General features: G+C 37.3%; 4 pseudogenes; 3 read left to right on the forward strand and 1 right to left on the reverse strand.

The window, feature by feature from the left end:
• The first annotated feature begins 272 nt into the window (after positions 1-272).
• On the forward strand, positions 273-2,542 carry LOC125198182 (annotated as a pseudogene).
• Positions 2,543-2,895: 353 nt separating this feature from the next.
• Positions 2,896-7,177, reverse strand: LOC125198185 (annotated as a pseudogene).
• A 1,389-nt stretch (positions 7,178-8,566) lies between these two features.
• Positions 8,567-14,794, forward strand: LOC125198183 (annotated as a pseudogene).
• Positions 14,795-18,305: 3,511 nt separating this feature from the next.
• On the forward strand, positions 18,306-24,671 carry LOC125198184 (annotated as a pseudogene).
• Positions 24,672-25,000: the final 329 nt, after the last annotated feature.

Here is a 25,000-nt window from a genome sequence, read left to right on the forward strand (position 1 = left end):
CCATTGATCAGAAGCATCAAGTTCAATTAAAACCCCAAAAACATATTTTTTTTTGTATGCATGTATATATGCAAGATATGCACATATTTCTTTTTATATTTGATCCATAGGTCAATTAAAAATTTTCATTCTTAAATTAAGGCTGTATCTTTATGCTTAGACCTCTTAAAATCTTTTCCCTTTTTAAAATAGTTACGTGTAGATTGGTCCCTAATGGTATAAAATTTGATAAACATTTCATACCTACAATCTTGAATTTTTCAAACATACAGAGATCTGGGAGTACTGGCAAAAGTTGCCACCAAAGAAAACCCCCATTGAGATTGATAGTCATGTACTTGAAAATAAGTTCAATCAAAAGGGGGTCACATAAATTATGAAACCAAAGCAAAAATTTTCCCAGTCGGTCTCAGAATCAGCTAGCTCCCGTCTACTTCACTTCAGGTTCAAAATATGCCTCAAATTCAACAGAATATTGGAGAAGAATGGGCAGCAATACGCACCCAGACAGCCTTTAAAGGATTTCTGGTAATTGGGAAACAATGCCGCCCAACTTTCATAGCAAGATTACACACTGCATTTTTTCCCTTCGCAAACTGTTCCTTTTGTCTATCAGGCAAGCATTTTCGTGTTTGAAAGGATTAGTGAGGCTTCAAGCTCTTGTCAGGGTCATGTGAAAGGGCAAGCTGCCATTACACTCCATGCATGCAAGTTTTATCAGAGTTCAAGTGGCCCGAGCTAGGCGTTTCGATCGAAGAGACTCAGACAGTGCAGCAGAAACCCAGCAAAATTTGAACACGAGGCTCATGTTAAAGAAATTGAAGTAATCTAGCTCTAGATAAAAATAATTTTTTTTGTTAGCTAACTCACTACTGCTTTTTTAGGACCCCCGCAAATTTTCCCATCTTTTGACTGCAAACTAGGGAAGGGTGGTGTGATAGTGTTGGATCTGTTGAACAAATTCAAGCCAAGTTGTTGAAAAGGAAGGAAGCAGCTGCAAAACGTGAAAGAGCAATGGCCTATGCTTTAGCTAACCAGGTACGCATTCTATTATACTCAGTTTGTATGTTGTTGACCATTTTTTTACTGAAAAAAAAAATCCATTACATAATGTGCAGATAATTTAATATTACTACTATAATATAAAAAAATAATAATTGTAACATGTCGCACCCAAATTTTTTCTTGTTCTTTATTCTCTTAAAACTGTTGTTTATATTTCTTTATTTTTAAAACATGTCGGGGGTTTATTTATATAAAAAATAAAAAGAAGGATATGGGTTTTTTCCCTTTTTGGCCCTGTTGTCCAAAATCCAGAAAAAAGATCCAGTTTTTTTCTTCCAAGCAGGGTCTGAGTTAAACTTAAAGATGTAGTAGTAATTTTATTTTCCTGTTTCAAAATAAATGGAATTTTTTTTCAAACTATGTACTCCCTCCATCCCCCATTTTTAGTGCACTTTTTTCCATTTTTTTCAAATCCCCATTTATCGTCCACTTTCATTTTTTTCCATAAATGTTAAGTAGGTCCCACATTCCAACTAATTCATTTCACTCATTTTATTATAAAACAAAATATATAAGTAGGAACCACATTCCCCTAACCTTTTCAACGCACTTTTTCTTTCTTAAAACCCCTGCCCACACAAAAAGGGGGGCGGAGGGAGTAATTAAACTTGGAAGATGATTTTATTGTTTGTTTGTCATAATTTTTTATTATTATAGTGCAGCTAGCATTTTTTTTAAAATGTATATGTAAAGCTAGTTTTTCACCTTGAAATATGCCTCAAGTAGAATTACTGTAATGCAGTGGCAAGCCGGGGCAAGACAGAACGTTACACATTCTGGCTTTGAACCTGATAAAAGCAACTGGGGCTGGAATTGGTTAGAGAGATGGATGGCCGTGCGCCCATGGGAAAACCGGTTTCTAGATATTAATTCAAAGATGGTGTCAATATTTCTGAGGATGGACCGGGCCCATATGAAGAATGCAGCTGCAACTCAATTCAATTCCACAGGAAAGAAACTTGCTAATGGGGAAAGGGTCATTCACGTTCAAGTAATAACACCATTTTTTCCAATGAAAAAAGAGCTGCTTCCAACTCCGAAGGCTGCAGTTCTTCACCCAACAAGTCACTCAATGTGCAAAAAACAGCAGTCTCACTTTCCTCCGCACCTAAACAGTTGTTGAAGACTTGGTTGAGGAAGCCACATCATCACATAAGGTTGTTTCTAGATCACATAGTAATCCTAAAGAGAGGCTCACTCACACGGATAGACAAGGAAAGAAGCGGTTATCTCTCCCTGCTAGTGGTCAGTCTCCCTCCCCCTCTCTCCCCATTATATTTTGAACTGTTTCCTAATGTGCAATCTAATATCAACAGGACTGGGGCAAGCGGCCCAACCAGTAAAGTCACTCAATAAAACTAGTGTTAGAAGGTCCCCTAGTGCCACCAACCCCGTAAAGGACAAAGTCAAGCCGAACGGGCTTGATGCCAAGTCCTCTAAACTTAGGCGACAAAGTGATCATTAGGAATGGCACAAGTTCCTCAGCAGCTACTGCTGCTGTAGATTCTATGTAAAGAGCACATTTCTTGTTATGAGTGAGAGATTTGTTGCAGAATAAGAATGTAGTGTCACTGTTTAGCGGAAAATGTGTATTTATTGGTTAATTAGCATTGTTTACGGCTGCATCGTTGTTTGTTTCTGTCAATAGATCGATTGCTGTTGCCTTTGCCTTTGCCTTGCCTTGAGATTCATATGTATATGTTGTAAGCTGTATATGTAAGCCACTGTTTTATCCCTCAAATTTGTCTTGGAATTTGGTTTGTGCTTTTTTACTGAGCGTAGAGAAGAGTAAATGTATTTAGATAATTTGTCTGCATAAACTAAACTGTATTAGAAACGAACAGAAGCCGTATTATATTTGTATATGATTTATTATCGGAAATATTAGCTTTCTACAAGTCAAGTGAAAGATAATGAAATCACGATTATCAACCTAATAAAATCTAGAAATGGGAAAAATAGAAAAAAATATCTATCTGCTAGTATTTGAATATTAATCTTCTGCACCCAATATGTGGCTTAAGAATTCATCACGAAACGTTACTGAACCCAAAATACACAGTTTTCTGTTTAAAAAGAATTCATAGCAAGGTCGACCTGCAAGTGTCCTAAGTGAGATTTTAATCGAAGCCCGTATCCCAGACCAACACCGCTGCCTGGTTTACCATGCCTGAGAGATGGGTTTCCTGAAAAAGGAACAAAATGATGAGTGTTTACTGTTTAGTTTACACGGTATAGATGCAAGTTATGCAAAAGAATAGAATCGAAATGGGAAGGAAAATAACACAAGAATAGAAGGATGTTCATTAGATCGTTCATAAAGATGAAGAGCACAGGGAAAGCTATATACTGAATAAACAGAGTTCCAAGGCTATCAATTAGTGGGCACAGATGATCTTTTTCTAATCAGACAAGGCCCCAAGAATTTGAGATGCACATATTCTTCAGAAAAATAACACTTAACATAAATGTATTATATCCATTTCCCAATCAAATGATTGACAGCAATGATAATACTAGATGAATCTCCAAATCTAATTAACCAATTTGCAGTGTTTTTCTTCATTTCCACCAAAATAGTCTTGCTCACTAAAACCCATAAATATGTTCCAAAATTTCAAAATGAATAATCATAGCAACATCCATATCTCATGATTTCTATATTTCAACAGAGACAAAATGAAAAACAGTAAAATCAGATGCCTCAGCTTAAAAGTTTTAATGTGAGTATAGCAATGTTGAAGAAAGTTAGCCAGTTGAAACTAACCAGGGACATGATGGCCAGAGCCCAAATCAGATCCACAGTCTAAGAAAACAGCACCTTCAAGCATTGAGCTCTGAGAGAGGGAAGGGGATTATTAAGCTCGTGAAAACAGAAAATAAATCTTTAGCTGCCTTATATGAATGCATTCAAACCTAAATTGACACCAGGCTGATCTTGTTCACAAACAATTACAACAAAGATCACATGAACTAAGAATAATTTTTTTTTTAAAGCAGCGTCTTCTCCAGTGTAGATAAGAAAAAATCAATGGTATACCAATGTCTCCTATTTAAGTTGGCAAAGTACATATCTCTTTTTCGTTTCTTCTGGTTATTTTGTTGTTGCTTTTTTTAGTGGGGCCTGTTTATCAGTTAAGCTATGAGCACCGTATCACCCAACTGTGAATAGAGCATCCCATCATACAAAGTATCAATACCAACAAACTTCAGATCTGAAATACGATTAAACAAGGCACAACTAAGCTAGACTCATCTGAACCAAAATCTCACCACTCCTGATCCATTATAAATCATCTTGCCAAACCTATTGTTGGTAGACTATTACCATAGGGGCTACACATGACAAGGAATTTTCACTGGTTCTTTCTTCAACTAGGCATCCAATAAAACCTCTTTAACTTTTGGAATTTGGAAACTTGAGTATTAGTATGTAGAAACTTCAATTATCAAGCTTAATGTTACTTCTTCACACACAGAAAATTAATGCTTGACAACAAAAAATCTATGCTCTTTAATAGGCAGGACTTTCGAGAGCTTATATAGTGTTACGTCCGTGTCTCTTTGTCACAAAAGCAGCAACCTAACTTAAACTTGCAATCTTCAGCAGTAATTTGATTTCTTTTAGTTATCTGGATCCTTATCAAGATTTTAAGCGAAAAAGGATGATGTCACAGTAAAGGATAAGAACAAAACAGTGCAGTTTAACTTTCTTCTGATAAAATTACAAAATAACATACCAGTGGTAGTGTCAATTCACTGTTAGCAACTAGGCATGATCTGCCAGATCCAACAGCCCCATCACCATAGCCCCTTACACTACCTTGTCCTCCTATGGAAAGGCTTGATAAGGAGCTATGTCTCCTACGATCGAGACCGCCTGTGAGGCTGTACGGGAAGTTACAAGTGAAAAGAAACATTAGTAGACATTAGTTATAAGAGACAGATCAATATAAATAGAAATACCATATGTGGTACATAAAGATGGTTTTCTGGAATAAGAGTTATTTAGAAAGTACAATTCATATCAAACTTCCTATTCAGAACTTTGGCAGAATCAAGTTCTTCCTTGTTAAAGAACAATATCATATTCCAAATTCTTAAGCAACAACGGACTTTTGTGTGTGTGAGAGAGAGAGTTGAGGTCTCTAGTATGGTTTTAACACCACCATGCTATTTTGGTGTCTTAGTGTTATTCATCAAATAAAGTTTCTTAATAAATGGGTGGAAGACAGTTTCTTCTTCCAGTTCTCCATTTTAATAACTTCAACTTCTCAATTTGAATACCAACTCATATGCTACAAGTATTGATCACCTTGTCAAGAAAAATGCAGGCCCAAGCCGTATACCCCTTGAAGCAGCAAACTTGAATCGGTTAAAGATTAGCCACTTGGAAAGAATTGGAATCCCTTGTTCAATTTGCAGCTAAACTACATAGAATTTCATATAGAAAACATCAAGACACTGACTAAAAAAATTGTTGCATGATACTTATTGGTGAAAAATATGTATTTACTCGAGTAAAGCTGTGATCAGTTGCTTTGGCAAAGCGAGATTCCTGTTTGAGCACTACCATACTATCATGATAATCGCCACTGGGGAACAAGTATCAAGCAGGAAATTCATCAGTCATGGAAAGAAAAAGAGTGACAGAAATGATCAGTAGTTGCTTAACCTACCTGCAAGTCACTGGAAAACCATGAAGATCTCTGCTAATAGACCGGCCATCATCATTAACAGGACGAACATGCTGAATTGAGTTTCTCAGTTCATGTGAGAAAAGAAACAAATATTTGGACGCAGAAATGCAGTTCAATAGAACCTAGTAACTTTCAGTGATAGTCCGAGACACACCTCAAACTTGATACTGGTTTTACTGCTCCAATTGGAGCTTGCAGGCTCACTTAGGTCTACACCAGCGGATAAACGACTAAGATTGACACCTCCACTTGCTGAACGAGAAAGGTTTTCGACGGGGATGCCATGAATTCCTATCTCGGGGAAATGGAGTGCTGGAGAGCAAAGTTATGGTTAAATTAGATCCATATTTGGTAAACAAAGTGAAGATTTTACAAGTACATAAAATTTCTGTCGTTGAATATTTATATCACTCTCTAGCTCATATTCTTGAAACAGATCCATGGAGAGCAACCCACTAAGACAGTAAGACATTCATTACAAGTACATCAATGCATATTCAATACCAAGTCCTATTTTAGCTTATAATTTTAAGTACTTACAAATAAAGTCCTCTCTAAGAACCAAACTTCATGTTTGTGATCATTAAATAGTGAAGAGAAGAGAATCCATTAATCAACTATGACTTCCATATCAAATACTCCTATAAATTATCTTTATTATATCTTTATTAAAAAGTAAGCTTATAGAAATAATTTAATAATACAAAAATGGCTTCAACGGCCAAGAATCCAAGAAAATAAGATAGCAACCTGAATAATGAAGGCATGCTGCGAAAGCCACTCCGGTCTCGGCTTCCGGTAAGTAACCAATATATTGGAATCACAGAGTCCTTTATCCCACAATACATCAAGCTTCTCACTCTTCCCAAATAGATTAGGATGCTTTATGCAAAGGCTGTCAAGAGGTGAAACAGTTCAATACCAGGAACCAGATTATTTCCATCATAACAAAAAAATCACCTCCCAATAACGAGTGAAAGTGGACTCCATCCACCCGCATTTCTGTTTCACACAAGCAAATGAAATGAAATAATCATAAAACAGAAAAATAAAGAAGAAAACTTACACAGAAGAAAATCAAATCAAACCTGAGAGAAGGAAGCATCAAAGCAGCACATAGTTTGTGTGTGAAATCAACATTGAACTCTACCTTGGCTACACAAAATGAGAATGAGATTAAAGAGGTGGTCCAGTGATCTGAAGAAATGAGGGAACACTCACCATTGCCGGCGTGAATGCTTTTCTGTGCTCCCATCCAATTACCATATCACGGCCTTGTTTGCCTCTCTCTCCGCCAATCAAACTAAAATCTTGATAGTATTTCAAAGGCAATAAACTGGGAAAATGGAGAAATCTTGGGCTCAGAAATTGGCCGTTAATAAAAGGCGTTGGAAGGGAAAGAGAAGAAGGCATAAAATCGTTTTTTGTGGGGAATTTATCTCTTGCTTTGAGAGGAGGATTGAAATCGCACGTGGACTGTGTTGGGCTTCTAACGTTCTTTTCACTTCGGATCTTTTTCTTCTGGGCTTTTCCATCATTGGGCTACAATATTATTATAGTTGAGACAATTGGTAAATTATACTCTCTCGCTCCCATAACAATATAGTCGATATGTATGCCACGAAAATTAAAATAAAATTAATAAAATAGGAGAAATGAGGAGAATAGTATGATAAAGTAAAAGAGAGGAGGAAAATGGTAGTTAAAATAGTGATAGTAAGACACACATTATTAAATTGATATGACTTTCAACAATGGAATCACCTATTTTGGAGAGAACGAGCGAAAATAAAAGATGCATATATTTTGTTGGATGGAGAAAAGAAAAAAGAGATAAAAAGAAAGAATAACTAAAGTGTTGTTAGAGCATCTCCAATGCAAATAGGCCAGCTACTCTCTCCTCGCGCAGTGGCTAAAATCCCTGCATGATTTAGGAATGTAGCCAAGCATGCATAATAAAAATAATTCAAAAAATACTACATTTACGAATTAAAATTACAATCAAATTACGGAATTAAATTTACGAGACATATACGAGAAAATTCATTAATTGCATTAATAAAGGTACATAGATAAAAAAATTACATAATAAAGAAAAAAACTATCGCCTTATGAGTCCTCCAGTGCCCACAACTCTTCAATTATATCCTTTTGGAGTTGAATATGAGCATCCACTTGGCGCATGTCGGCAAATTCCTTGAGGCGGTCGGCTCATCGAGAGGTACCTCATGCGTATCGCTAGGGTGGCGTTCAGTGGCTGGACCGCTTCATCGTCATTGGCCCACTAGTCGGTTGTACGCCTTCGTCTTCGACGATCATGTTGTGCGGATAATCAGCGTACATTATTTGGGAAACGCATGTGACATCCCACAAACGCGTTGGACCCTTAATGAGAGCTGGAGCACACCAATGCGAGCTCCACGTCCTTGCGCGCCGACTCCTGTCATTCGCAAATTAGGCCTTCCTTTCATCACTTGCGTGCCGATCGTCTTCACAAAGACAGCCACCTAGGGTATATCCCATCCGCCAAGTAGCCCATATCGTCCCTCTGCCGTGGCCACAAACGAGACGGCGACCGACGCCCGGCACTTCTCGTTGAAGAGGAGACGAGTTCAGACGTTGAGGTCGTTGTTCGACCGGCTACCCCAAAATACGCGTCCCGATCCACGCCGTAATCGCTACGGCCTCGAGGATCATCGTGGATTCTTTGACTTGTAGCGGTCGTGTGGGCCCCCTTCCATGCAGGACGCTTCTTCCACCCCTAATGCATACGCCTATGCTGCTCTAACACCGGGGAACCCATGCTCTCCCCTGCATCTCGCATCAATCCGACAATCTTCGGGAGAGGGCTTCAAGGTACGCTCACCAAAACGTTCATCCCCCTCTCACTAAATATTTCGACATTCAGGCCGCCGACTCACCGATGTGGAGGTACTCATCCCTACATGTCTCGCAGCATCCGTAGCTAACCGCCCGATTGCCCCCGTGCACTTTTTGTTAGGTTTGGTATACGAAAGCATGTTTGAGCAAGTTTCGCGTCAATAGAATCTTGCTTGTATACGTAAAACTCTACAATCCACTTTTAACCCGATTCGTTTATTCGAGCCTGCACGAATAGAATCACTATTATTATTACATTGTGTTTGCTTGTGCATTTATAAGATGTTTTACATACATTTAAATGCATAAGAAGTAAACAAAGTCTAAGTCTTTTGCTTAGTAGACCGTTGTGGCGGCGTCCACTTTAAGGTAACACGGTCGATCTATGCAATGTTTTGCAAAAGAAAAGAAGAATTTCACAACCTAGATGGGCTTTGGCTCCCTATCGTGAAAGGTCAATGTCACCGCATATTTCTGCTTACCGAAATAAGATGACATTGGTGTGGTATAGCACGAACGGATCTACTAAAAAGAAGACGTGTCTTTATGCTATCTACTAAAGACTAGGTCTTGATAAAATACTACTCCCTCCGTCCACGAATAGGAGCCCAAATTTTCTATTTGGCACGGGTTTTAAGAAATGTTAAGAAAAGTGGGAAGAAAGTTAGTGGAATAGAGTCTTACTTGTATATATTAGTTTTAAAATGATATGGAGTGGGAAAGAGTTAGTGGAATGTGAGGTCTCTTTTAAAATTTATGGTATGTATAGAGGACTCCTATTCGTGGACTGGACCAAAATGGGAAAACGAGACTCCTATTCGTGGACGGAGGAGTATTTCTTAATCTACAAATGTTAGCATTGAGCATACGTATTGATTATGCGACTTATCAAATGGTGCGGGTTTTTCTGCAACCCAATAACCGATATATCGGGTAGTGGTGATTAATATCTAGCGATGCTAGGATTGCTATTATGTTGAAACGTGCGCGTTTGATAATGTCCTCAGAGAGCTCGAACAAGGTTTTATTATTCGAAACGGGCTTGGAGTTTTATTACTCATGAATAATAAATAAAGTTTCTTGCTAAATCCACTCTTGAATTAATAAGATATTAATTAATTAAGTTCATAGCGTACATTAATTAATTAATGGACATTTATATCTTAAGCGGGAAATAAATAATAAAAGTGGAAACCCGATTACTTGTAATTTCGGATTCGATGAGGAGAGTTCAATATTACTTCCTGTGGTGCGCCGTAATATTCCAATATAGTTTCGTATTAAATCGGGTTCAATTTAATTAGTAAAGCTAATCGGCGAGCCCATATCCAAAACCTTCCATGCATCCCCTGTTTACCTAAAAGGAACTTAATATAAATAAGAGAATAAATGAGACAAAATAATCACACTTTTATTCTCAAAATTTTTGAAAATTTTGAACTCTCCAAATCGTGGAGGATTTCGAATTTTCACCTTTTCCCAAAAGGATTTATTTTGTCTTCTTTATTTAAGTCCTAAGATTTTGATAAGATCACCACCCCCGATATCGAATACGGAACCGCAGAGAAGATCCGTGGTCTAGTATTGAAGATCATCACGGGAGAAGGCGAAGCAATCGTCGATTCTTCGAGAATCAAATCGGTAACTCTAAACCGTAGAAATCATGTTTAGGATTTACTTTCCATGAGCATGAATTATTTAGCGCTCTAGTAGCAATTATCTGCTTAACATGTGAATTGATTAATCGATAATCGTCAAATAGATCCACGCTGATTTATTTGTTTTGTACAAGTCTTCCATTGCAGGGCTCCAAACCCCAAGACTTTTGAATGAGGCGTGTGGTCTCGCTAACCGCATCGTGTCGGCTTTAAACACAGATATCGACGCTCTAATGCGCCAACGATACGCATAAACAACTCCATGCGCATTCTAAAACGCCACGAATATGTTTCAGGAAACCGGTTTCCCAAAAGTAGTCGTCAGCATACACGATGGCTTTACGTGATCCCGATCAATCACGCCGTGGATAACCCGTGGAGGGCGAGGTACGCTTGTGTCTCCACTTACGCATGTACCGCTCCACTCATGCTCATGTAGGCATTCATACTCGCTCATCCTCCGTTCGTACTCCTCAGCATCCCCACCACCGCTACCACCGCGTTACTCATCGCTCGAGACGCTTTGACAGAAAGTTAGAGAGAGAAAACTCGTTAAAACAAGCGTCAATAAAAATGAAACTAAAATCGCTTATATATGGTTTTAAAAAATTTTAAAATTAAAATCGTCACTGACGATAAGCCGCCATAATTTCAGGCCACCAGATCGCCGCCCACACAATCTGGCTAGCCTGTCGCTTTTTTTCGCCGAAATTCGCTAGCTCGCTCCAAGAGTTCGGCTAATCGACCTCCAAACGCCAATCGGCTACTTGCGCTAGCCTACCATTGGAGATGCTCTTAATGGAAAATGAGGTTAAATTATGAGAGACTTGTAGTTTTATATTTTTAAGATTTTTCATTTTTAACTGTTTTTACGATTTTTAATCTCTAAAAGATATATTTTGAACTAGATAATTATACTATTGTTGTGATTTGTGATTTGTGATTTGTTTAAGTCAAATTGTGAATGAGAGAAATAAAGAAATTAATTTAATGTATTAATGTGTATAATTAGGTATACTACAAAGCCACAAATTTATCGCCCTCCGCCACCACAGTCACTGCTCGCCCCGCCATCCTCTCCGGCCTTCAGCCCGCCCCAACAAGTTTCAGAGAAAGGATCAAGATGCCCAAGGAGAGAAAATCGTCCTCGGACGAGCTTTAGTGAAGCACCATAATCAGATGATAAGGGAGACCAAGGAGAAACAAGTTATACCGAAGCCAGCACAAGAAGGTTCTCGAATCCGTGATGAGGTCAGCGACATGCCGTCATCGAACAGGCCGACGAAGTCACGCCTTACCCTCCCCAATCCTGGCCAATTCCCCATCAATTTGTGAGTTTCCCCTTTTCTCTACTTTCCAACTAGGTTTTTGATTTAGTTTGTTTCAATTGTTAACTTTGTCGAGTTGTTCATTCTTCATTTTCCATGATAGGTAATCAAAATTACTGTTGGAAACAACTTAAAAGTGATTTAGTAGTTGCATTGTTGGTTGTGTTAATTTTCACGCCTTTCAGTTATTCTTATAGTCACTAATTCAGCTAAATTATTGTTGTTTGGTCATTTTTCTGAGTTTTTTTTTTTCTTCTTCTTTATATGTTTGTGCTTTTAATTATGTCTGTGTGTCTTCTTTCAGGGATTCTGCTTCCGGCACAATTGATATGACACCAGAAGAAAGAAAAGAGCAACAGAAGAGAGAGGAAGCTTGCACGCCAGCAGTCTCCCGTATTCCTCAAGGTATGGTTTGTTTTGTCGTCTAAATTTTGTTTTGTTCTCCTTTGTTTGTGCAGGGTTTAATGCTAAAATGTCTCATCCAGGCCACCATGGAATGCTAAAATGTCTGTTGAAGAGCTTGACGATAATAAAAAACAGCTTTTTAGAGGGGCCCCCCCATCTTGCAAGGTCAGCATTTGGAGATAATAACACAAATAGGATCTGTGCAGTGTATTCTGGTCCATGATGATATGGTTTCAACTGTTCATATCTTATTGTGTTTGGGGTTTTTTTATCTTTCCCTTTTTTATATTCCTATGTATTATAATTTTATAATCATTTTTCCTCCTGAATTCTGACAAATTTTATTTAGGTTATTTTATGTCTGATTTTTTTTTTTGACTTTTTTTAGTTAATGGGTTTTTTTTTTAAAATTTCATACATATATGGTCCCCCACTTATAAGGCGTTTCCTGGTGTGTTAACCCTTTTTGATAGCTTTCTCTGGTTGAATGGGGCCACTGAGTTTTTAATGGCATTACCTCTCAGGGTTTATGAATTTAAATATTTGTTGTTTTTTTTATTTGCTAGCGTTTTCTTTTTTTCATAGGCCAGGAAAATAAAAATCTAGTTCTTATCCATTTGAGAAAAATCTGGTATTTGGGGAATTTTGGAGTGCTTGAACGCAGATCTGGTGAGACAATAGAAAAACTGCTCTTTTTTAATTTTATAAGGGAATGCCTTTAAAATGCCATTTAATTTATCAAATTACATATTTTGCTAAGTGCAAGATGAGAGGAGTTGCAAAATTTCTTAAATTTCACAAAAAAGTATAAGATTCTATCTTTTTCAGTTTTTACTTAAATTTTTTTCTTCACAGTTATTTGGAATAAAAAAACAACAATGTTAACCTGAATGCATGAACATATCAAACACATGCTGAATCAATAGGAAGAAAGATTTAACTAAATGAGAATGCATCATTTTTTTAAAAAGTATACATTTTAAAATTGTCTCAAGTAACTTTTTCTCATATCTGTGGGTTTTAAGATGATAAATGCCTAGAGTGATTTTGTAATCTAGTGAAGATGGGTTTAAGCTAGGAAAAAATTTAAGTTTTCCTAGAATCAAAAGTAAAATGTTTTACTTTCTAATTAGTATACCATGCTAATAATTACTGCTGATTGCTGACCCCTTTTCAATTGTTTGTCCTTGAAGATAGTGATGGTTGTTGATGCAAGAGACCCGCTTTTCTACCGTTCTGATTTAGAGGTATTATTGCAAGCTTGATAAAATTAAAATGTTTGTTTCCTTTTTGTAATATAATTAATAAGAACTTCATTGGATGAGTCATCAACATTAAAAAAAAAGTAATAGCACTGGCTTTAATTGCTGCTCAATAACAATCTCAACTAGACGTGTGCCTTCTACTTATTTCAGAGGTTCAGACGGTTTTTGCATTTTACTGTACATATTTTGCGTAAATGTTCTAACCTGGCATGGATGTTACTAAACTATAGGAATATGCACGAGAGATTGATGAACACAAAAACACTTCAAGTTCTCAGGAAGGCAGATCTTCTGCCATTCTGTTAGGTTGGTAATATTACAGTGCTTGTGTTGATCTCCCTGAATTTTCCACTCTTAGTTCTTGAAGATTTGTTGCATGAATTTTGTGCAGGGAACAATGGGCTAATTACTTCCATGAACATGGTATTCTCTTTCTTTTCTTGGTCGGCTAAAGCTGCGACTGCTGCTTTAGAGGGGAAGGAGCTCAGTTTGTCCATTGGTACCCAGCAAGACTTTAGCTAATTCTTGGAACGAAAGTATAGTGGTAGAGATGAGCTACTGCGCGGCTGCAAGCTGCTGAGAATATTGTCTTAAAGAGAAGTCGATCTAAGTCCACTGACGTGGACTCATCAGACGTGCATTCTCATGATGAAAGTGTTTCTGAGCACGTTAATTTCACCCGCAATGTAGTTGCTCTGGATTTGTTGATATCCTAACGTAGGGAAAGAGTTCCACAATCAATGCTTTGTGGGAGAGAAGAGGATCGGTAGTAACCTCAACTCCTGGAAAGACCAAACATTTCCAGACATTGATAATATCCGAGAAACTTACTCCTCTGTGATTGCCCAGGACTGGTGTTTCCATCCTTCACTAGTTCAAGATACGAGATGATTGCATCTGGGGGTCTTGCCTATCGATCGCTTGACAGAGCACACAAGGTTGTGCAGGTGATTGCAGATCGAGTGCCAAGATCCGTTATTGAGAGCGGCCTTCAAAATCACCAAGCTAAAACCCAAGTCATACGAGCTACAATCACGGCCCCCTTTGGCAGCAGAGCTTCTAAGAGCATACTGTGCCTCTCGTGGTTATGTAGCCTCAAGTGGACTACCAGATGAGACCAAAGCTTCACGCCTGATGCCTGCTGATTGCAGCATTGATGGGAAGCTTCCCCATTATGAAATGCCACCAGATATATCAAATGATGAAGATGATGGCGTAGGATGCAACCGAATACAGCTCTTCCACATGAATCAGACCTATCTGACGATGAAGATCCTCCAGTTGCTGCAGATGAAGCTGCAGCTGGTCTGGAGCACGAGCTGGAGGATCTGAATTCTTTCGACATCGACAATGGGTTGACTCTGCCAAGACTGCTGTTAAGAAAAGTGGAAACTAAACCACATAAACAGCATAAGAAGCCCCAAAGAAAGAAGGATAGGACGTGGAGGGTAAAAGACAACGATGGAGACGGGATGGCGGTAGTCAGTGGGTAGTCCAAAGCCAGCAAGTGGAAGAGGCCCTGTTATTGCTTGAAAGGGGGTCCTCTTCTTGTAAGATACTTCTCTTACCCCATTATTCTTTACTGAATTTTGACCTTGTTTTGTTTAGTGTGATACTTACTTTTTACAAACTAGTAGTAGTACTTTCTATTTGTGGGAAATGCTTCATTTGTTGTGGGTATAAATATGCAATGCACTTACTGTAAAATGAAAAAATGTGCAACTTGTAATTTAATTTATTAGATTACATTTCTAAAGAAAACATACTATCTCATTTGCAAAATTTATAAAAAAATATGCATTGCCTTTGTGTTTGTGACACATTACTTGTAAAAGGAAAACAAAAGATCTTGTCAAGATAGGTATGTTCATCTTCTTTGCTCCTTCAAACTCTTCTATATAAAAGGGTGATATTCGCAGTTAGTCCCACATCCCATCTCCTAAATTTGAAAATGCATGCCACCAAATTAGTTGTGAATAGCAAAATTGTTGGCGCATTAACAATCTTTGTTCTACTTTGTTCAACAAAGAGTAGCGATGCAAGAGTCCACGTCCAAGTGAAAAACGAGCTGGAGTCGGGCAGGGCTGACTGCACTGCCGGTAAAAGGAGGACGACCTCAGCCACCGGATTTGGAGGGGGGCGACGCCAGGGAAGGGAGTTTCGTGTCAATTTTGTGAAAACGACTTTGTTCTACTGTGAGGTGCAGTGGGACAAGGGCATTGGTACCTTTTTTGATGCGTATGATGCTAATGAATTCGGTAGTGCCCCCCGGTATGGATGATATCGAAAGAGGGTTTGTTATGGATACGATGAATTATGGGGGTTTTTGGAAATTGTTCCCCCCCCTAGCTATGGTAAATTTTGTAGGGGGTAGTCGTGATTATCTCTTTATGTTAGAGTTATTTGAAAAAAAAAGATCTAAAATGGGGCTTTTATTGTTTTTTATTTTTTTTTTTATTTCTCTAACATTTTCGATAGTAATATATACTTCTAGTTTTGACTTTCACCCAAATTCCATATATTTTTTGTTATGTATTGCTCCTGTAAAAAAAAAAAAAATCATAATATAAAAGAATTTTTTGCGCTAAAAAAAATACTACCCCTATATTCTTTAAGTGGGGTTTTTTTTAAATAGAGGTCTAAGAAAATTTTTTTTTTTTTTTTTTTTTTTTTTTTTTTTTTTCAAATGCATGATAACCACATAAATGATAAAGCTGAAATATTTAACCCATCAATTGATGTAGATATTTTGGATTAATTAAGAATGTAGTTGTGAAAAAAGAGCAGTTGACCATGCAAATTAAAGGTGTAGTTGACCCAACAAACATTTCTCTTATTTATTCATCCTCTTCCATTTTTCCCACGACTCTCATATCTTAATTTTTTTAAATTTCTTTTTTTATTTTTTACGTATATTTTAAATTTTAAAAAATTTACTAATTCATATGGAACTTAGTCAAAAAAAAAATTTTTTTTTTGAATCATATCCTATTTAAAATTTTTATATGCTAAAAAAAATTTTGATATACCCCCTTCCCGTTTACTTTTTAAAAAATCAATATCTCTCCCCAAAAAAGAATTATCGTTGTTGTGGATACGTTTAATGCTGGGTGCCTGGAAAAACCCCAAAATATTATAGAATTTTTTTTTTTTAATTATTTATTCTGATTCATTATTACGATTAATCATGGAGTAATTTTTTTTATCTAGTTTTGGGAAACTAATTTGACAAAATTCAACAATTTGGGGGAGACTAATTTGAAAGCATCAATTATGGTTACACCAAAAACCTACGGAAAAAATAACGAATAAATGCTTCAACTAAAAGTGAAGAATAAAAAAATAAATAGAGATCATAGGGGGTTTAAAGGAACTGCCTTTTAAACCATGATCAATTTAGCATGGCCCAAATAAATTAGCTGTGTGTTTGGAAAAAACCCTCCAATTAATAGTTTTTGGGCCCCTTTTTTCATTGATTATACAAATTTTTCTATTTTTTGTTTTTTAAATGTGTCTTCGTTAATTATTAAAGATGGCCTTTGAAAAATGGTAGATATACTTCATTCAAGGTGTCTTTATAATTGATATAGTTTTGTACGGGGGGACCATTATTTATTTTGTTCAGTTAAATTTTTTCAATATTTTTTTTTGTCATTTCATTTGGATTCGAATTTTTGGGGGACACACTACATAAGAGAAAAATTAGATATATTTTTGATTATTTACAAAATTATTCCCGTTGAATCATTAAAAAAAAACATTTATCATGAGGTGCTTTCTTGCCTTTGGCATGCCCCATGCGTACAAATTATAGCTGAATAAATATATTTACTTAAATTATTTTTCAACAAATGAAAGTAAACGAATAATGCTAGTTGTCAAAGAATTAAACATAGGGGCATATTTGCACCTTATCCATCAATTAATTTATTCGGGTCGCATGGATCTTACATAATGCACCTATCATTCTACTTTGAAATATCATTTAATAGATGTATATAAAGTTATCAAATACAAATTTCTAAATTTTGAAAACCAAATTAGATAGAAGCTAGAAATATACGGATAATAAAATAGTAGAAACATAAAATATCAATAAAAGTGTAAACGATTGATGTTGTGTTAAAAAATTGTGTTGACATTATGATACTAAAAATCTTGAAATTTTATTTTTGTGTTGACATTATATTGACGTTGTATTAATACTATATTTAAAAGTTTAGAATTTGTAAAATATATGAGTTTGCATTTTATCACTATCCTATTTTGATATTACCATGCATGTTTAGACACACATATTTCATATACAAATAATTTGTTTAGGAAAATCACAATTACATTATTCAATAATAAATACATAAAACATGAAGAATATCCAACATATATATTGAACAAGTACACTTCATACAAGGATAAAAGTAATGATAAATATGTATTATTAGGATAGATAGAACGTAATTAGTGAAACAAAATAACAAAATAATTAGGAAAAATCTATCTCTGGTATGTATCTTTTAATTTCAACAAAATAATTAGAGAAAATCACCAGAGAGTAATAGTTTAGATATTTATACATTATTCACAATAATTGAAATCGAAATGTAATTTTGAAAGCGACAGGGAAATATAGAGGTTGTACAGTGTGGAATGATGGTTGTACTAAAAAGGGATTTACCAAGTTTGGTATCCCGAAGATCTCGTTATTCCGCCGTGGCAGTGTTTACTGTTTAGTCTTCGTTTCATTGTCGGAGTCTTCACAGCCGTACACCTCTTCACCCAATCATTTCTACCATTTTCACTGTATATTTTGTTGAGAAACAGACACACGTTAGCGTTTGGATTGCCTCCCCTCCATCACGGCTTCAGTGATTAAATTTTAAGGATCGGAGCTAGGGCTTCAAAATGAGGATTCAAAAAGCGAATTGTTTAGGATTTGGAGCTCCGATCTTATTGTAAAAAATTGGAAATTTTAGGGTTTTAAGGTAGAAATGGACTGGATCGGCGATGGCTACGGAGCCCGATCACGAGCCCGCCACGGCTAATGGTGGGGACCACCCGACCGAATCCGATTCCTCGTCGTCTCATCAGCAGCAGCAGCAAAGTAGTAACAGTGATGATGTTAATGATAGCATTAGTAGTGGTGGTGGCGGAGGCGCCGGGGTGCGCTGTGCCCCAACCTATACTTGGTGACCGCTGTTATGGACAAGAAGGAGGATGGTCCTGGGCGCGATGTGGCCAAAGCTGACTGCGGTACCTGCCGTTGGGAGAGGGGAGTCCCGGAAAATAGGCCCCAGGCTAATTCTTTTCGGAGGAGCCACGGCGCTTGAAGGGAATTCTGGCGCATCAGGAACTCCCCCGTCAGCCGGAAGTGCGGGATTGTATGTGTTGTTTAATTTCGTGATGTTTTTGATGATTTCCGATTGCACATTTTAAAGGTTTAACTGTATGTCTAATTTGTTGTTAAATATGCTGACAGATGATATCTATCATTTCTGATGATTGATGTTGAAAGGATTATCTAGTAGATTTGTAGTACAAGTGTGGATTCATTTGTTTATTGAGGGTTTTATGACAAGAACTAGGATGGAGATTTATGATTTTGTAGGTTTTGTATATTTCTGAGAACATGTAGGTTGTCCGTGTTGGTAAAACATTATCCATGTTTTTGATGTGACAATGAAAGACACAAAGTTCTGTCACCTGTAAATTGGTTCTGCTGTAATTCTTGAATTCAAATATGTCAATGATAATGAAGCATCTTTGCTGTGGGGTTGGCTGGTGCCACTGCTGATATACACTGTTATGATGTTTTGACAAATAAATGGTCTCGGTAAGTCTAATTAAGGGTTTTAGGCATGTTTAGGGTAACCCTAAACCCTAAGTCTGATTAACTAATTATCATCATGTTCTCACTCTTCATTTCTGATAGTTTTGGGCATGTTTTCTGTTATTTTGAACTTTTTGTTAAAGGCTGTAGCTTAATTCTTTACAGAATCACTCCAATTGGAGAACCACCCACACCTAGGGCAGCTCACGTGGCAACTACTGTAGGTACCATGGTTGTTATCCAGGTGTGTGGAAATATGCCGTTTTTAAAAATAGCCTCACTTTTATTCTATTATAGCAATCAGCATACATTCTCACTTTGATATTATTCTCCTTACAGGGTGGGATTGGTCCAGCAGGTTTATCCGCAGAAGATCTTCATGTTCTGGACCTTACTCAACAACGGCCTAGATGGCATAGGTTAGTATTTGCTACAACTGAAGTAATGCCATATATCTGCATTTACAACCCTTTTTTAATTCAAATTCTTTTTATTATGCAAATTCCTTTTCAATTGTTGTCACCTAACTTTCCTTTGCTTAGGGTTGTGGTTCAAGGTCCTGGGCCGGGCCTCGCTATGGCCATGTCATGGCTTTGGTTGGACAAAGATATCTTATGGCAATTGGTGGAAATGATGGTTAGCATTCTGGTTTCTTCCTTCAGTATATTGTTATTTCTGTCAGAAAATCATTGGTGCTTGTTTCTCAGGTAAACGGCCTTTGGCTGATGTATGGGCTCTGGACACTGCTGCAAAGCCTTATGAATGGCGGAAACTGGAACCAGAGGGTGAAGGTCCACCACCTTGCATGTGAGTTTGTAACTTCTGATCACCTTATTTCCCAATTTCTAGTGGAACTATGGTCCTTCTAGTGGTTTGACTTTCCAGTTGGTTTCAAATTGAAAACGTTTTACTTGTATCCTTGTGTGTCACATGTGGAATTTCACTCTGTCTAAACTGACTTATCAAAAATATCTTTTCTTGCATCTCCAATTGTCCAGGTATGCAACTGCAAGTGCTCGCTCTGATGGTCTTCTTCTGCTTTGTGGTGGGAGGGACGCAATAGTGTGGTTAGTGTGGTGACCAAAGTGTTTGTTTCATTTTTCCCACCATGCTCTCTTCTCATGGCTGCTTTAATCATAATATTATTTGTATTTTCCACTGAAATGATGTACCTGTATGATATCTGGTTGCTTTTCATAGTCTCATCACTACACTTTTCTACAAGATGTCTAAAATTTTTGGATTTGTGTCTATGATGAAACAAGTTGTTATTCCTTTTATCATGATCATGCCGCCAACTTCATATTTCTCTGCTCAATGTAGGGCAAGGAACCTGTATTTCAATAAAAGGGTGGTAGCTGTCTTTCAAAATTAATTTCATATTCTATGGGATGTTTTATTTTTCTTGACTGAAATCACATTGAAAAACTGAAACGCAATGTGTCCACAGATGTCTACTATAGGTGTTTTAGCTTCCGTACTCTTGTAAGCTAGTTCCATCTTGTGAAATATGAATGTATGATTGTTCTGTAAATAATCTTTACATTAGAATCTGTAGATGTGTCTTCTACTGTGCTGGTGGCTTATCATCTCTGCTATAGGGTAAAACTTTGTGGGGTCAATTTGTTGAGAGTAGATTTGTAGGCCAAACTTATTGTTATCCTTGATTAGTCCATACTGTAGAGGGTCCTACTACATGTATAGTCTGTTATTGTACTGCCTGACATATTTGTGTTAGAGCTGCCCACGACTATGTAATTTGGGGGAGGGCTAGAAGTTCTGTTATCTCCTCAGTGATGCATCCTGAAACCAATCTAGCTAATAATAGAAAATACATTGCAGCCTCTTTCTAGTGCATATGGGCTTGCCAAACATAGAGATGGTCGTTGGGAATGGGCCATTGCTCCTGGGGTTTCTCCATCTCCAAGATATCAACATGCAGCTGTAAGTTCTTATTGTGCTTATATGTTATATCACTTGATTTTGCTTTAAGTTGCATAAAACAAGGTTATTGTCCTTCATCCTCTCAGTTGACAAACTTATAGCTGCATTCTTTACCAGGTTTTTGTTAATGCACGCCTTCATGTATCTGGTGGGGCTCTTGGCGGTGGCGGATGGTAGAGGACTCATCAAGCTGTGGCTGGTACTACTATAAAGTTTGCTATTAAGATGTCTCCCTGTCCACCTAAAATTGAGGGGTTGTTTTGGTTTTCATTCAGTTCCAAGTTTTAGTTCTAAGTACTTCCACTACAGGTTGTGAAGTTGTACTGGATATAGCTAGTAGTATTAATCAATTGTGACGTCTGAAATGTTCTGAGAGTTTAGGTAGGTTAAAATTGAAAATAGTGGTTGATTGTATATTCATTTTGGTGTGCCCACAAAAATTTATGGTTATCTGACACTTATATTTAATGGTTGTAAACAATGAAACAGGATTATGTTATGTTTCAGGCTTGAAAAGGTTTGTTATACACGAGTATTAACACAACTGAAAATTGAAAGAGGTGGTTCAAAAAGAAACATGAGTTGTTCTAAAAGGGTTGATGAAGTTAAGATTTGAAGCAAGTTTTCATACTTTTCCTGTGTAGTTTTGGATACTGCTGCTGCCAAAAATAGAAATGTGACATCTTTTGTGGGACAAACTAAAACGGAAAGTGTGACATCTACTATGGGACGGAGGAGTATTTACTATGCTGTCAAGTTATACTATGCTTATGTTGGATGTAAATAAAGGAGATCTTTGATGATTTCACGAACTATGATGTAACTCAAGGCTGTAAATTTAAGTGTTAAGGTGCTTCTTTATTACAGTGTTGGGATTTTTATTTGCCTCCTTTGCTTTACCAGTTAAGTGGCCCCTAGATCATGAAGGTGTTCAGGAAGAAATTCTTTATAAACTTTCAAACTGCATGTCATTCATATATAAAAATCTGTGATGGTTGGGAATGCAGTCTATGATAATAGTTGGAAATATTTGTTGCCACAGGGGTGCTGCTAGATGACTTGCTTGTTGCTGAAGACCTTGCTGCTGCAGAGACAACTAGTGCAGCTTCTCATGCTGCTGCTGCAGCAGCATCCAATATACAGCAGGGAGGTTACAAGGTAGATATGGATTTACTGAGTACAGAAATGGGGAACCTGTGTCTGATGCTGCTGCCGATGGTGCAGTCGTGGTTGGAAATCCTGTTGCCCCTCCTGTAAATGGTGATATTTATACAGATATAAGCACAGAAAATGCAATGCTCCAAGGTTCCAGGTAAATGGTGATGATCTCATTCTGTACTTTGCCTATCTGGGTTGCTTCAAGTTCAGTGACTAACTATGGTATTCCTGGTCAGAAGATCTAGCAAAGGTGTTGAGTACTTAGTTGAGGCTGCAGCAGCAGAAGCTGAGGCTATCACTGCTGCACTAGCAGCTGCCAAAGCTCGACAAGTTAATGGAGAAGTTGAGTTGCCAGATAGAGATCGTGGAGCTGAAGCTACCCCCAGTGGGAAGCAAATATCCTCTCTTATCAAGCCTGATTCCATGTCAAATAATTCAGTTCCACCTGGAGTTAGGCTTCATCACCGAGCAGTAAGTAATGTTATAACAAAATGTGTCTTTAGACGTCGTTGAGTTATTTTACGGCCTAAGGTGGTTTATCTGTTTTAAGTACCTGCTATTGATAATTCTCAGGTGGTTGTAGCTGCGGAGACTGGTGGTGCTTTGGGTGGTATGGTCAGACAGCTTTCAATTGATCAGTTTGAAAATGAAGGCAGGCGTGTCAGTTATGGAACTCCAGAAAGTGCAACAGCAGCAGAAAACTTTTGATCGGCAAATGTAATTAACAGTGTACCAAAGAAGGTACATTTTCCATAACACGTAAAAACATGCTCTGTTGTATGCTATTTGGCTGATATAAGGAATTGAGTTTTGATGTTAACACAGTGCTTATAGTGCAACCAAGTGTAACAAAAACAAGTGTAATAGCATTAATGACAACATATTTCTTGAATTGTCAAGGTTAACAATAAATCTAGATATTTCATTTTTGGATTCGTAATAGTTTCCCTAAGATTTGCTCACTAAGTTATTTAGTTATATGGCCTGGCATTTTACTTGTTTAATTACGTTGAGATCATGGTAGTTTATCATATATTCTATTTTGATAGAATTTTTTTTTAAAGTTGAAGTCTATTGGACCAGGTGATTGCTCATCTTTTGAAACCTCGTGGCTGGAAACCTCCAGTTCGTAGACAATTTTTCTTAGATTGCAATGAGATTGCGGATCTTTGTGATAGCGCTGAAAGGATATTTGCAAGTGAACCTAGTGTACTGCAGCTGAAGGCCCCTATTAAAATATTGGTGATTTACATGGCCAATTTGGGGATCTGATGCGACTTTTCGATGAGTACGGATCACCTTCGACTGCTGGAGACATAGCGTATGATCTTATACTCTATAATTTTATTATTCTGCTTGAGTATCCTGACTGATTTCTGGTCTTGCAACATGTACTTGCATATCCTGTAAATATGCCTCTTCGATTTGGTACCATTATCATCAGTGTTAACACTCTTCACAAATGCACAACATCTGCTGCATGAACAATTCCTTTGGGTTAATATAAAGATTCCATTTATATTCAAGAGGGACCTGACTCTTTCTCTCTCTCTCTCTCTCTCTCACACACACACACACACACGCACACAGAAGCATATATGTGTGTATATATAATGCAGCGACATTGGTTTTTTGCACTAAATGCATAAATTCATGGCATATGCACACTAAACACATCACTTGCAAATCTTCCATCTGTTTAACTTTTGTACCATCTGATACTAAGTTGCTGACTATGTAATGTCTATTATCAGATATATCGACTATCTGTTTTTGGGAGATTATGTTGATCGTGGCCAACATAGTTTGGAAACTATAACTCTTCTCTTGGCAATGAAGGTACTGGTCAATTTGCCAACTTTCAATTCATCCAGTACATATTGACAAACTGCCTTCACAAATATATAGGTTGAGCATCCCAATCAAATACACTTAATTCAGTGGCAATCATGAAGCTGCAGATATCAATGCATTGTTTGGCTTTAGGATAGAGTGCATTGAGCGTATGGTAAATCACAGAACTTGGATACTTGTTTCTTTACATGGGATAAACCCATGGGACTTCTAATGGTTTTCTTGAACAGGGTGAGAGAGACGGAATATGGGCATGGCACGGATAAACAGACTGTTCAACTGGCTTCCTCTGGCTGCTCTGATCGAGAAAAAGATCCTTTGTATGCATGGTGGTATTGGGAGATCGATAAACCATTAGAACAGATTGAGAATATTCAACGCCAATTGCAATGGAAGCAGGATCAATAGTTCTTATGGACTTGTTATGGTTAGTGCATTGCGTGTGCTTGTATTTTTTAATGATTATTATAATTTCTTAATTTGTAGCACTGATGTGGATGTTTCCTTGTAGGTCTGATCCCACTGAAAATGACAGTGTAGAAGGGCTGCGGCCAAATGCTAGAGGTCCTGGGTTGGTAACCTATGGGGTGCGTTTCCTGCAACAGTTGATCTCTCTCTCTCTCTCTGATCAACACATGTATATATCTGTGGACTTTGAAAATACTTTTGAAGAGACATATCTCAACTGAAAATTGTTTTAAGTGCTTCAGTAGGACTAATTTTTGTATATCTAATCAAATTCAAACAGCAGTTGCAAGAGCCATCAACTTCATTACCTTGAGATCCCCATGAGTCATTTCAATTTATCACATGTAATTATCTTGAACAAGAGGAGTTGATCTAAGTGTTTGCAAGTTAACTCTAATAGCTCCTCATATTCTTTCTGTTTGTGAAGATCTTAAGTCCCCATGTATTC

This window comes from Salvia hispanica, unplaced genomic scaffold, assembly GCF_023119035.1.
Source record: "Salvia hispanica cultivar TCC Black 2014 unplaced genomic scaffold, UniMelb_Shisp_WGS_1.0 HiC_scaffold_127, whole genome shotgun sequence".
NCBI lineage: Eukaryota > Viridiplantae > Streptophyta > Magnoliopsida > Lamiales > Lamiaceae > Salvia > Salvia hispanica.